The sequence below is a fragment of the Salmo trutta genome, chromosome 4 (assembly GCF_901001165.1).
Source record: "Salmo trutta chromosome 4, fSalTru1.1, whole genome shotgun sequence".
Taxonomy (NCBI): Eukaryota; Metazoa; Chordata; class Actinopteri; order Salmoniformes; family Salmonidae; genus Salmo; species Salmo trutta.
The window spans coordinates 55,835,665-55,850,646 of NC_042960.1; the positions used below are offsets into that span (position 1 = coordinate 55,835,665).

Below are 14,982 nucleotides of genomic sequence, written 5' to 3' on the forward strand. Positions count from 1 at the left end.
CCCAAATAATGCTTCACAGAGTTCAGATGACCTGGCCTCCACGATGACCTGGCCTCCACAATCACCCATCCTCAATCCAATTGAGATGGTTTGGGATGAGTTAGACTGCAAAGTGAAGAAAAAGCAGCCAACAAGCACTCAACATGTGGGCCTCCTTCAAGACTGTTGGAAAAGCATTCCAGGTAAAGCAGGTTGAGAGAATGCCAAGTGTGTGCAAAGCTGTCATGAAGGCGAAGGGTGGCTACTTTGAAGAATCTCAAATATATTTTGATTCGTTTAACACTTTTTTGGCTACTACATGATTCCATGTATCGTTTCATAGTTTTGATGTCTTCACCATTATTCTACAACGTAGAAAATAATACAAATAAATAAAACCCTTGAATGATTAGGTGTGTACAAACTTTTGACTGGTACTGTATATCACACTCATGCACCAATTTTTTTTAAATAAAGCAATCCTCAGCTCCTTTTTATGTCTTTGGAATGTGTAACGACATTTTACATAATACTATTAGATAGCTCTTTACTAGTTAGCTATGACAGAAATTGTTATATTACTTGATACCGAGGTGATAGTGAGTGTTACAGACCAGTTGACGTCACTGGGTTTGATGAGGATGCGTCGGTAGGCCCCGGCCAGAGAGTAGTCCCTCACCCTGTGTCTCATGTTGTCAATGTCCAGGTTATCTGCACTCAGCTTCTCCCTGTAGCCCTTCCCCACTGTTACACAACAGGAGGAAAAGACACAATCACATCTGAAACACACCTCACCCACATATCTAAATAGAATAGTCTACTCCAGAGATATAGTAGTCCAGGGATTGAAATTCTTCTTCTCCTCTGCTTCTAACCCCACAGACAACAGGCATCAGAACAGCAGTTGTGTGGGGACTGTGCCCTGACATGCTGGGAGGATGCTCTCTTACCGTGGTGAGTGGGGTAGATGACATCAAACCCTGGTAGGGGCATCACCACGTCCTGAATAGAGTGGGTCTCCGCCTCGGCTGCAGACAGCACGAATGCAGTGCCTGGAGATAGAGGGCGAATAGGATGTGTACATTAGTTGGTTTGAGCCCCTACATAGAATAAACACTAACTCAGTCCAGCCTAGCAGGTGGTCTCTGAAGCCCTTTGTTCGACATGGATTATCACACTTTTGAGCCATCTGTGAGACAGGCACTCTGGGCTGTGTGCTCGTCCTCTACAGAAGATTTAACAAAGGATTTAAAACTCATAGAGTTGTGTGCATTCATGTGGGTTATTTGGGGACAAGACAAACAGATAGGACCCACCTCCTCTGAGCACGAGGTCTCCCTCCACAGCCTTCAGCCCGAAGGCCTCAATGCGTCTGCTGACCATGGTGTTCCACATAAAGCTCTGGTAGCTGTGGATGTACATCAGCCGGTTGTTACGAGGGATCTAGAAGATGAGGGCCAACACAGGGAGTTAGTTAACCCACCGTAAGTAAACCTGATGAAAACAGACTGAATTAATCAAACAAATCAACAGTGTGACCAAGTTTGTTTCTCACCTTTACATTTAATAACATACAATCTATTGGAAACACACAGGGATAAATAAATCATGTACATGATGTTTGGAAAGTCACCCATTACTTCCTGATTAGTCATAACAGTGCATTTGCCAGTTAGTTTGTAAAAGCTGTCTCAGCTCACCATGGCGAATGCAGTGATGATGTTCTTCTTGCCGTACATGGAGAGGCCTCGGAGAAGCTGTCCCTCCACACAGCGTTTCACAGGTAGCTTCTTAAGCGCTGCCTCTGGGTCCTGGGACTGGGCCCACTCCTCACGACACTTCACCATGTAACCTTTCTCCGCTGCAGAGAGAAAGGTCACGGCAAATTAAGTCGAACACATGATCATGCAATGATGCTGTGGCCATCTGGTAGCTGACATTACATGAAAAGCATTCAAAACCGAGTCAAAGGAAGGAGAGTGGCTGTTTACCTCCAGGGCGAGGCTTCAGGATCAGATCTATCACTTCATTCCAGTTGTCTTGCAGGATGGCCCTGGTCCAGACACAACAACAGTCAAATCACCTATCCCCTGCCTACCCCATACCCGTGGGCCAGTTACACGATGCACAGAGTAGTCATGTTCTTGCCTGCTGACCCTATACATGTCACAGGAGGCTGCTGAAGGGAGGACAGCTCATAATAATGGCTGGAATGGAGTGAATGGAATGTTATTGTGTTCGACACCATTCAACATATTTCATACCAGCCATTACTATGAGCCCGTCCTCCCCAATTAAGGTGCCACCAGCCACTGGTGATGTATGTACGCGTGTGTCTGTCCTTACTTGCCAACCTGGTGTGTGGGCACGGCGGTGGTGCCAAAGCGCTGCATGCCGTAGTAGTTGATAAAGCCTGTCTCTCTGAGGGAGGTCATGGCCTGCTGGACCTGGTCATCTGTCCCGGTGATGTTCCTGTGGGAGACAACCAGCCAGTAACAAATAGCAACACAGAGTAGATAAAAAAGTATTGCTATTTGAATGATGGGGATTGGAGAGTAGTTTGAGTTACAAAGAATGTCATAGCAAAGACAGACATCACACGCAGCTAGTATCCACTGACCTGATGACCACAGTGAAATGATTTCCCTGTAGTTCCCCCAGTTTCAGAGGGTGTTTCTTGTAGCAGAAGTTTCCCAGCTTGAAGTTATTGAGGCACTTGTTGAGGTGAGACAGTCTTTCTGCTGTGACCCTGAAGTCACAGGCACATAAAGGCCCTGCAGTCAAATACAGGATTTTCCCATGTTCTATATACAATTCTACACAAGGAGGCTAGAATAATACTGTGACAATTATGATAATGCTTTCATAGTGTAAGAGGTGTTTGAAAAGAATGCCTGAAATTTCTGCTTGTTTTGCATGGGTGGAGTTTTGGCATGCCTGGCAACAATCACCAGGCAGTATAAGTTCATAGACCAATAAGATCGATTTCAGGTTAAATATCCCTCCAATTAGGCCCCTCACTGAGACCACTCCCAGACAGTCCTAGTAAAATTCTTGCTTGAGAAATTGCTCTTTGCTAAGAAGCATTTCTATCTATCTATCTATCTATATATATATATATATCTAAACAACTTTTTCATTGAAAACAATCACAGTAAAGGCTCTCCACAGTGATTTCATAGTCTATGCAAATACAGCTACAGAGCTCCGTTTGTGCCGGGTTCCAAAGATCCTGCATCACAAAAGTATGTAGAACTACGTAGAGCTACGTAAACAAACCTCCGTTGGATCTGTTGCAGTTCCATTGCATAGACTATGTAGAGCCCTTAATGTACGTCATTGTCACCCAGAAACAGCTGAGTTGGACTTTTAATTAATAAGAACATAATTACATGTTTGTTAGTTTGATGAGTGGCAGGCCACCACTCACTTGAGAACTGCAATCTCCTGCACAGTGATGGCTCTCTTGTCCTTGGTCCCCATGTAGGAGAACACATTAGGCCTCATCCTAGAGAAAAGCAGCCACACAAAGTCAGGAGTTGTACAGTTTAGTAGACATTTTTCTTACACATCCTGTGAGAAATGCTATGAAAAAACACAACTGTTCTACCTGAGGAACTTGGACAGCACGTTGATGGCCTCCATGGTGTCCTTGTTCTCTTTGTAAAGGACAAAGTGGCAGAAGGCCCCACGGCTCTTAGGCCAGGAGTGTTTCCTGGGGGCTGTCCAGGGACACAGAAGGAGTAAGTGGTGGAGACACAGGCAGAGAATCAGATATCTAACACCTTCTGTCACCAGAGAATACATCCTCATCACTGTTCAGGCCTTTGATAAGTTATTGAAAATACTATCTGGCTCCTTTATCTTTTTGGGTGGAAGCAGCATTGTTACGGGCCCCAACACATACAGCATTAACCACTTCTCTAACAAATTATGCCAGGAGCCTCCTGCATGTCCCAAGATGTCAGAATAATTTAAATGCTGCACTTGAACACTCATTCCCCATTGCTCTAAAGTATAAACTAACGAACTGAGGTTCTGTTCCCTTAGCCTGAACAATAAGATAACAGTTCATCACACCCTGAAAATAGTCATGACTATTTATTTACCATACAGACAATCGTGCAAGACTGATGATGCCATGACAGATAAGGAGCTGATATTTAATCAGATGTGAGGCTACCAACATTTACGGACTGGAGTCTCCTGAAACCTTTAAATTGCCTGTACCTCTCGCTTTTTCTGAGCAGTGTGGACAAGGAATTCTTACCTGCAGCGATTTTGACCTCTGTCCACAGAGAGAAGAGCAAAAGGAATAGAATAAAATGATAAAAGACTGTTACTAAAAGAAGTTGATGGACCGTTAGGCAGACAGACCAACAGGGGTGGCAAATCAGCATGCAGGTTTGGAGTGCTGCTGTATCAAACCGTTTCTGTGCAGCAAGTCGTGTGCCATGGGCATGACAAAGCAATTATTTGATGACAACCGTGCTGTGCTCTTTTTGCATAAGCTACTGAATTCACAGGAAATTATTGATGTGAATAATGTCAATGTCTTAACTGATCTCAAAATAGGCCAGTCGAGGAGATTCTACTGATTTGTTGGGCCTAAAAGTTCACAGAAACTTGGATAAAGTCAAGATCCATGTGCTCTCTCACAGGCCACAGGCCTGGTCAGGATCTTCATATCATCATGCAGGTTTGTTGTGTTGACCTTGAACATGCACCTGTTCATTCATGCAGCCTGCATTTTATCCCATAACTAGGCAGTAGCTACTGGGCTCAGAGAGAACCACATGCAGTGAGAGCCAAGAGGCCAAGCTGAACAAGGGCATGCAGCACAACCCTTTCCAACCATTCAATAATAACTTGTCCCATTCTGAAATGTAAACTCTTTATTGAAGCAAGAGACAAACTTGAGAGTAGAGGTCAACCGACTATGATTTTTCAATGCCGATAATTATTGGAGGACCAAAAGAAGCCGATGCCGATTAATCGGACGATATATATATAGTCATTATTACACACACATATATACATACATACATACATACATACACACACATATATACATACACATATGTAATATTGACGATTACAACAATACTGAATGAACAATGAACACTTCAATTTTACCTTAATAGAATACATCAAAATCTATTTAGTCTCAAATAAATAAACATGTTCAATTTGGTTTGAATAATGCAAAAACAAAGTGTTGGAGAAGAAAGTAAAAGTGCAATATGTGCCATAAAAAAGCTAACGTTTAAGCTCAGAACATGAAAGCTGGTGGTTCCTTTTAACATGAGTCTTCAATATTCCCAGTTAAGAAGTTTTAGGTTGTAGTTATTATAGGACAATTTCTCACTATACCATTTGTATTTCATAAACTTTTGACTATTGGATGTTCTTATAGGCACTATAATATTGCCAGCCTAATCTCGGGAGTTGAAGTCATAAACAGAGCTGTGCTTCAAGCATTGCGAAGAGCTGCTGGAAAATGCAGGAAAGTGCTGTTTGAATGAATGCTTACAAGCCTGCTGATGCCTACAACTGCTCAGTCAGACTGCTCTATCAAATATCAAATCCTAGACTTAATTAAAATAACACACACAAAATATGAGCCTTAGGTCATTAATATGGTCAAATCCGGAAACTATAAGTTTCAAAACAAAACGTTTAATCTTTCAGTGAAATACGGAACCGTTCCGTATTTTATCTAACGGGTGGCATCCATAAGTCTAAATATTGCTGTTACATTGCACAACCTTCAATGTTATGTCATAATTACGTACAATTCTGGCAAATTAGTTTGCAACGAGCCAGGCGGCCCAAACTGTTGCATATACCCTGACTCTGCGAGCAACGAACGCAAGAGAAGTGACACAATTTCCCTCGTTTAATATTGCCTGCTAACATGAATCTCTTTTAACTAAATATGCAGGTTTAAAAATATATACTTCTGTGTATTGATTTTAAGAAAGGCATTAATGTTTATGGTTAGGTACATTCGTGCAACGATTGTGCTTTTTTCACAAATGCGCTTTTGTAAAATCATCATTTGATAGGAAGAAAGTCTTCACATAGTTTGCAACGAGCAAGGCGACCCAAACTGATGCATATACCCTGACTCTGTTGCACAGAACGCAAGATAAGTGACACAATTTCCCTTGTTAAAATAAATTCATGTTATCAGGCAATATTATCTAAATATGCAGGTTTAAAAATATATACTTGTGTATTGATTTTAAGAAAGGCGTTGATGTTTATGGTTAGATACACATTGGTGGAACGACAGTGCCTTTTACACGAATGCACTTTTTAAATCACCCGTTTGGCAAAGTAGGCTGTGATTCAATGATAAATTAACAGGCACCGCATCGATTATACGCAACACAGGACAAGCTAGATAATCACTGGTTGATATTACTAGTTTATGTTAACATTGATTGTTTCTTATAAGATACGTTAAATGCTAGCTAGCACCTTACCTTGGCTCCTTGCTGCACTCGCATAACAGGTAGTCAGCCTGCCACGCAGTCTCTTCGTGGAGTGCAATGTAATCGGCCATGATCGGTGTCCAAAAATGCCGATTACCAATTGTTATGAAAACGTCCATTCCGATTAATCGGTCGACCTCTACTTGAGAGCGACTTGATTCTGTTCTATGACAGACGTTACAGAGATTTCACCCTGCGATAGAAAATAAACCAGAGAGATACAAACCCAGAAAAGGTCCATTACACCCATCTCCCATTCTCTCCTCTCTACCTGCGAGTGCTTTCTGCCCAGCTGCGTGGTAGGCCACGATGAACTTCTTTCCCTCCCGCTCCTCTGTCTTGGTCTCCAGTCCAGGGTACAGGGTCTTGACGGCTTTGTGGACCAGGGTCCGTTTCTCTTTGGTGTCATCCGCCACCTGTGTTCAACCAGAAACAACTGGTCACCTTTCAAGACAGATTAACTATTCAACGTTATATAAACCCACTGGTCAAGGTGGATAACAAACTACTACTAAATTCTCAGACTTAATTCATGGGTTTGGAGAAAGTCAGTGTATTCACCTCTATGGACACATTGCCCTCTTTGTTCTTGAAGAGCTGCAGCTGCTCAAGTTCGTGTTTCTGCTCCTCTGTGAAAACCTCAGACCCTGGCTGCTCTGCCACACTGGCTTCCTAGACCAAGACAAACCCAACATCACAGTTTAAAGATGGAATCCACAGTTGGGGGAGCAGGACTAACTGGTGTCTCCAGGTGGCCACACACAGCTCTCCAAAGTGTGCACAGTTGTCCCTAAGCAATTTCAATGCACTTTTATGACTCAAAGAAGAGGCTTCAAATATAAGGGTACTTGTGGAGCTCTCTTAGCTGTGCTGCTGAGGAACTAGAGCAAGCACACTGTAGTTTTGTGTTGCAACACAACACTATTATGGTTACGCAATCCAAAAAAGCCATTATAATTGCAGGTGGCCATGAATTGCAAAGATTGTTCTCTTGCCAGCATGACTAGCTAAGTTATAAATATGATCTCACACAAGGCCAATTTGGGTGCAGCTAGGAAGAAGTCATGAGTGCATTTCAGGTGCGTGTGCTTTCTTCACAATATAACATATGGTCATTGTGTTCAGAACTACCCAGGGTATGACGACATTTCATCTTGTAAGTTGACATCAAACATAGAAATCATAAACATTGACACTGTATATGACATGAATTTTGAAGTGAATGTGAAGAGCACACTGGGACTCACGGGTGTTTGGCTTGTCAAGGCCGTATTAACTATAATCCTTAACATCTCATCTTTCAAAATACATTGATCCTCTTAATTTACAGCATTTCTCTTACTTAGACAACAAAACCATTTTATAAAGTTACCCAATTACCAGGAGGGATGAGGTCAACTTCTTGTTGTTCGCGGTGCTCAAATTCAGAAACAGCTGTCAGTCAAAAACCCATACAGCACTGAAGTACATAGGAATAGCTGTGACGTGACGTACAAGCATGTTACTGTACAGCCACTACGTTCCAATTTAGGTGCTTATTAGTGCTCAAATCTGCCATTTCCAACACGTATACGGGTATGAGTGTAAAGGGCTACAGAGTCAAGCTTTAACTTCAGCATGATTATATTTCACTCTAAACTGGCAAGACGAAAGATAGTTCTACTGATACATTGTTAGCTCACCTCAGTCCTCCTCAGGACCGAGAGATCATCCAACCACACTGTCTTGCCTTCTTTGTTGACCTCATGTACCACAAAATCAGAGTACCTAAATAAAGAGTATTAGATTATCTCTCTCATAGTGAAACGCACACAGCACACATATATCATCACGCCATTGGTTCAGATCACATTACAGCATGACTGGAATCAGTACAAACCTCTCCTTGAGAATCCCAGAGAAGCCCTTGTGTTCACTGACAAATTTCAGAATCCCCACATCCAGCTCTGTGAGCCCATGCTTCATCATCTCTGCAAAAGCCTCTCCAGAACCTAACCCGACCCCTTCTCCATCCTCCTCTTCCAATGGCTCTGTCTCTTCTGCCTCATCCTGGGCTGGCTTGTGAGAAATGTCCTCCTCCGTTGTTCTCATCCTTTTGGACTCTGGGTCTCTTGGTTGCTGTGGGCCCACTTACCCTCCAAGGCAGGGCAGGCCCTTTTCTCCCCCCCGGGGCAGGGACCAGCATGGGCTCTGCATCCGCCCATAGGACACAAGCTGAAGGTCAAGAGAAGATAACACATGTGAATGAATAGGTCAACATCCCCATACATATTGGGAGCGTTGTGGCAACAGTGACCTTAAAATATATTTAACCCTTTATTTTTTTAACTAGGCAAGTCACCTAACAACAAATTTCCTATTTACAATGACAGCCTACCAAAAGGCCTCCTGCAGACTTACTGCGTTAGGAAGACTTAAAGATAAAGTTGTGTATCTGGCAAATGCCTGGTACTGGGACGGTTGAAGTCAGTAATGGGGTGTATGGTACCTCAAAGCAACCCAAAGATAATGTTTTATGGACATAAGGATGTAAACAAGACACTTTTAGTATACAACATATGCCACAGCCTCCAAACTGTGGCTGACGGAGAAAAAAAGAGAATTGAGACTTATATAGTGCAACCTTTGAAATAGTATTTATTAGGACTGTCAAACGATAAATAAAACCTAATCGCGTTAATTGCATGTATGTGTGGCGCTGCATGAGGCAAATGGTGGTCACACAAGCTACTGACTGGTTTTCTGATCCACGCTCCTACCTTTTTTCCCCCAGGTAACGTTATCAATAACCCACAAATGCATATCTGTATTCGCAGTCATGTGGAATCCATAGATTAGGGCCTAATTGACTGATTTCCTTACATAAACTGTAACTCAGTAAAATATTTGAAATTGTTGCATGTTGGCGTTTACTTTTGTTCATGTAACTTGTTAGTATCAATGTAACATAACATGATAATTATCTGGTTGGCTATAATCAGACAGTAAGTACTCTGTGCTAGATAGCGGGATTTATTTTCCTTGCTGAACAGTGTAACAACAACTTTTCACCTGTGGCAAGGATGTAAAGACATTGTTGTACGTTCCATCAACTGTCGAATTGCAACTAAATGGCAGATGGTTAGGAGACGTTTAATTTCACATCTTTCTGATGGCATCGTCAATGACTAGGTAGCTTGGGTGCTAGCTAGCTAACGATAGATATTAGCACATACAATAGGCTAAGTCCGTACATGACTAGCTAAAGGCGCCAACACATGCTAGCCGGGAAAAGCATGCATCTGTACATGAATGCCAAATAAAGAATACTGACATAAACTGTTATTTAATTTGAATTTTGATTTACCTGCTTGTTCAGTAGAGTACCACAGCAAAGTACCCCAGTTTACCTACACAGCTGTGTGTGTGTGTGTGGTGTTCGAATTCGGAAATAGTCATGTCTTGAAACCCGCCCATATCAAACACTCATTGGCTGAGAGGACATGTCTATAAAAAAGAGAGAAATAGGCCAATTTGTAGAATAATTGTTGTTCTGGGTCAGAGAAGTTATATATGTATTCCAGGGTGAGTTAATAACGGATTATGTTTGCCCATATAGACCCACCAGCTATGGATTGATGGGTTGACGCAACAGATAACTAAATTGCAGATACTTTTTGAAACCCATTGACCTAACCAGCTAAGCCTATTCTGGGCCCATTTGAGATGGCCTAGTCATTCCCCAGAATCCTAAACAGCTCTCAACATTGGATGAAATCCTAAAAGAAGGAAACTTTGCCAGATCCAGCATGTCAATAACATGTCTTGCAAAAAAATATAAAATAGGTGGATAATTCAGCAGGGAGGCTCTGTGTTATTCAGGGTTCCCCTTGCTCATGATACGCCCCAGTTAGCCTACACTCTTAGAAAAAAGGGTTCCAAAAGGGTCTTCGCTGTGACCCTTTTTGGTTCCAGTTAGAATCCTTTTGTTCCAGTGTAGAACATATTGGAAAGGGTTTTACATGGAACCCAAAAAGGGTTCTTCAAAGGGTTTTTCCTATGGGGACAGCGGAATAACTATTTTAGGTTCTAGATAAGAGGCCTACTGAGCTAATAGTGCTTGACGTGGGGATAAATAGGGAAGCAGCAGGGGAATATTTTAATGTTCAAGACATCAGAGACATTAATAAAATGGGGATAATCTAATGTTGACCGGAGGGACTCAGTCTTTCTGGTTTTGGTTCTTTCAATTTAGCGGTCCTTTTCGCGCTAACCTCAATTGTGACAGTTGTGCGCGGCCACGTAGCATATAGCTCAAGTGCCTGAGCGCGCCTCCTCCTCCAAACGACAGAGGGAGTGCGCGTTCTCCAGAGAGGAGGCTGGAGACGAGAGAGCGTGAGATCTCGGCTTCTGCCGTTGAGCTGCCGCTGCTGCTGCTGGAAGGAAGGAGGAAAACATCATGGAGCTCCAGGAAAGGTATGGAAAATATTTTATATTTTCAAATATTCCGACTACGGGACCAAGCTTTGATAAGAGGTGGTGAAATTACGCGCGTGCGGGGGTTTCCAACCTTTTTGGTTAAGGATGCTTGGACCGGCCAGCTATAGCTCGAGACTGATGTGTTGTTCTTTCTCTCTGTCCCTTCTCGGTGCTCGGACGTCGGTCCTACCTCTACATGAATCGAATCTCTTCTAGTGATGGCTATCCAGGCCCGAAAGAGAAGGCCCAAAGGGAAAAAAGACAAAGCAAGCCCACGGAAGGAGGTAAGGAGGGCGGTGTTCGGAATGGAGTGGAAGTGGTATTTGGAGGGTGCTGTGCTCGTTTGTTATGTCTCTTGTGTCAGGTCGTGACAGCGGTTATTAGGCTTTCCATAGAACGTCAGCCAGCTAAGCTGTCATTGTTGGCGGTGCGAAGGCAACATACGGGGGAGAGTCTGTTTTGGGGCACGTATGGCAAAAACGCACACATAGGCAGGCATATTGCGAGGGCGGTGGTGCAGGTGCTGGTACGGAAAACGGGAACTCTGGTCCAGCTCGTCTGGGCGCTCCAACTGTGTGGTGTCTGAAGTTGCCATTGGCAACGTTCCTCGGGCCCCCTTGTGTATGGATAGGTCGATGGATATCTTGTGCCTGGAATGGCTTTTTATCCAAGGAGGATATGAATTGCATGCTGGAGTTGTATATCGTTGGCCTAATAAATCGGCAATGGACTGACTCTTTCTGTGAAAACACGTTGGGTGTTGGGATTACCCAACATGGGTTAATTTAACCATCAGTTGGATATTTTTTTACTTTCATGCTGGTTGACATAGCAGCTAGGTCTTTTTGAATGTAATCCTTAGGTTATTTTTCAGGGATGCGTGGCTTATCAGGGGTGTGGCTTTCAGAAAGCTCTATTGACAACCTGTGAGGAGTAAATGTAATTCTTGTTCATCATGTTACATTACATACGGCAAATCAACATTTTCTTTAAAATGTTTAGCATTGTACCATTCTCTAGAATATAAAGATTATTTATACCAGAGGTGTTGACTAGAGTCTGACTTGGACTCAAGTCTGACTCGAGTCACACATTTGATGACTTGAGACTCTTCAAGATAGAAAATAAATCACTTGACTTTGACTCGGAAGCTTCAATACTCGGACTTCGACTTTGACTTGAGTCTGATGACTTGAAAACAATCGGCGAAAGCGGAGAAGGGAGGCGTGACCTTCTCAAATCGAACAGTAATCTGCCAACTCTGTCATTTTGTCGACAAAGCAGCATGGTGCATCTTTTCCATAAAATACATGTTTTAATTTTCTAACTTGTTTTCATTGAGAAGGCAGATAAGGCGTTTTATCAAAAGCAATCCCTTTTGCATGGGAAAACACAGAATCCTAGTAATTACTCCACTGATTACTTACGTCACTTTTGTTTAGAACCGACTTCGCTGTGGGCTTTGAACTGGGCGCCTGGCTCACGCCTGGGATCCAGCCCGGTTCCCAATTGAAACGCAATAAACTTTCAGCTGATGCAAAACACGCCTACAACAGATTAATCAAACCCCTTCAAGGAGAAGGTTTTGTGGGGTTGCGAGTGTGAAACAATGGAAAAATATAACAATTCATACATTTTTTAAAGGCTATGTAGAGAATAGCCCTACCATTTGTATTTTATATTTATACCTTTGCTTATTCGATCTAGTCACTAACATAAGCCCACGGCACGAGCACCAAATTCTTGTTTAAAAAACATCTAATCTGTGCTTTGAACCAAACAGTTGCGGGTCTTGACTGTTTACCAGTTCATCAGCAATGGGTGCTCAAAGGTGGGCGCACATATCAGATCTAGTGACCAGAAAACGCTTGTTTAATTTTCTACAATTTCGCCATGTCAAAATAGAGTAGCCTACCTAAATTGATATTATCCATATAAAGTACGTTTAGCAATCGCTACAGACGCATCTTTGCTACAACAAAGTCCGCCTGTAATCATAGACTAGACTTAACATAGTAACGTACATCCGGGACACTCAAATTAGTATGATGTGTTACGTTTGTATGGTTAAATAAGACAGATGGTTACTTAATGCTAAAACGAAAGTAGGGTGGTTGGTCGGAAGGTGGGTGAGCATATCACACGAACATCTAGCAAGCCAAAGGTTGTGATTTAGAATCTCAAAATGGACAACATTAGCACGTCTAGCAACCCAAGATTTTGAGTTCGACTCTCATTACGGACAACTTTAGCATTTTAGCTAATTAGCAACTTTTCAACTACTTAGCATGTTAGCTAACCCTTCCCTCAACCCTAACCTTTATCCTTTTAGCTAACCCCTAGCTAACCATAACCACCCTTTAACTACTCCTTACTTACCATAACTCTAAACCTACGACCTAGCCTAGCTAACCTAGCCACCTAGCAGAATTCGTAACATATCATATATTTAGCAAATTCGTGACTATTGTACAGTTTGCAATTCGTAACATATTGTACGTGTTGCAATTTGTACATAAATACGAATTGTAATTCATAACATGTCATACTAAATGGTGTGTTTTGGTTTACATACAGATTAATACGAAATGCTCTGAGACCAGTTGCAACATTGATCAATTGATCATTTACATAGTTCAGCTAGGCCTAGTTTGGGTGGGTTACATTTATATACCTTAGTGGTGGGTACTGGTTATATGTCTAAAGATAGCTGTAACATCACACTACCATTCAATACTTACGGGATGAAGATGTAACTTTCAGTAATGAATTATGATATTTAGTGAGGAAGCAAAAAGGTGACGGACAGATCATCTTTCCATCCGATCCTGCAGCCTTTGCTGCGTACCGTAGGCCATATGATCGCTTGCTCTGGACTCCAGAGGAGTGACAATGTGACATGCTATCCCTAGTTGATATTGACTGCTAACAGAATGACTTTCAGCTCAAAATGCAGGTGTAAAACCACAGTTATTTCGGTATCTTGTGTTTTGAATATAAATGCATCACCGTTTATGGCTGTAATGACCAGGCTCCAATTTGCGCAGCGTTTATGCACCACGTGTTCGCCCCTTTGAGCACGTGCGTGTGCAGGGCTCGGGAACCAGTCCTTTTTGGGGAACTGAGCTCGAACAGATTGCTGATTTGATATACAGCTATAGGATTTGGTCATATCTCCATAACCCAGCACCAATAACCCACCATCAACAACCCAACCTGCTCTTTTTAAATAAAAACAGCCCAACCTAAGTGACCCAATGCCTGCAACCCAGCAGGTTGGGTGAACCAAACAACCCAGCAATTTTTTTTTGTGCAGTAGGTTACTTCAGCTGCAACTGAGACTGAAACCCTGAGCCTTGGTTGGGGGTTGTAAAAGAGATCTGACTGATGTGACAGGCATCCTCGGCCTCATTGCAGTAATGACAGCACAGAGACAGATAAGCATCCCAAATGAATAAACTAGCTACTTTCATCGGTTTTAAAGGCACTATTTGTGAGTCACACTGGGGTCTGTGGCTGCTAGATGGCTGTTGGTGATGTAGCCTAACAGAGTGTGAGTGTTTGTGTAGATGAAGGACTTCTACTAGAGTGAGATAGATCTGGTGCAAATGTAGGTTTGGGTGTGTGAGTGCTGTCTATTGCATGGGCGTGAGCCGGTTATGACGAAGTGCAGTAGTTGGTATGCGCACGGCGGCACATTGGCCCTGTAAAGTGCATACGAATGGTCTGGAGAGAGAGGAGCAGACTTCATGGCACAATGCAGTTGGACCAAAGTCACCGTTGTAGTCACTGGCCACAATTCGGTGACTACATACCAAGGTTCTGCCCACACAGGTGTGCTGTGGAGGGGGCTGGAATCGCTGTTGCTTCAGAAAACATTCACCAAATGAATCCATACGTCACTCACAAACATGTCAAATAGAAATGTATTGAAGCACAGTTTCTTTTCTTCTTCTTCTTGCCATTAATTGAATGATGTTAGAAATGTATCTTGTTATCATGCTGTTATAATTAGAGATGCACGATATATTGGTAAGCATATCGG

At 42.6% G+C, this 14,982-nt stretch overlaps 1 protein-coding gene and 1 pseudogene across 2 annotated transcripts in view; one reads left to right on the forward strand and one right to left on the reverse strand.

Annotated features, from left to right (window-relative positions):
- Positions 1 to 10,916, reverse strand: part of LOC115193093 (pseudouridylate synthase 7 homolog) — a 21,392-nt pseudogene extending 10,476 nt beyond the window's left edge.
- Positions 1 to 14,982, forward strand: part of LOC115192657 (SRSF protein kinase 2) — a 129,505-nt gene that overhangs the window by 16,907 nt on the left and 97,616 nt on the right. The window lies entirely within an intron of this gene.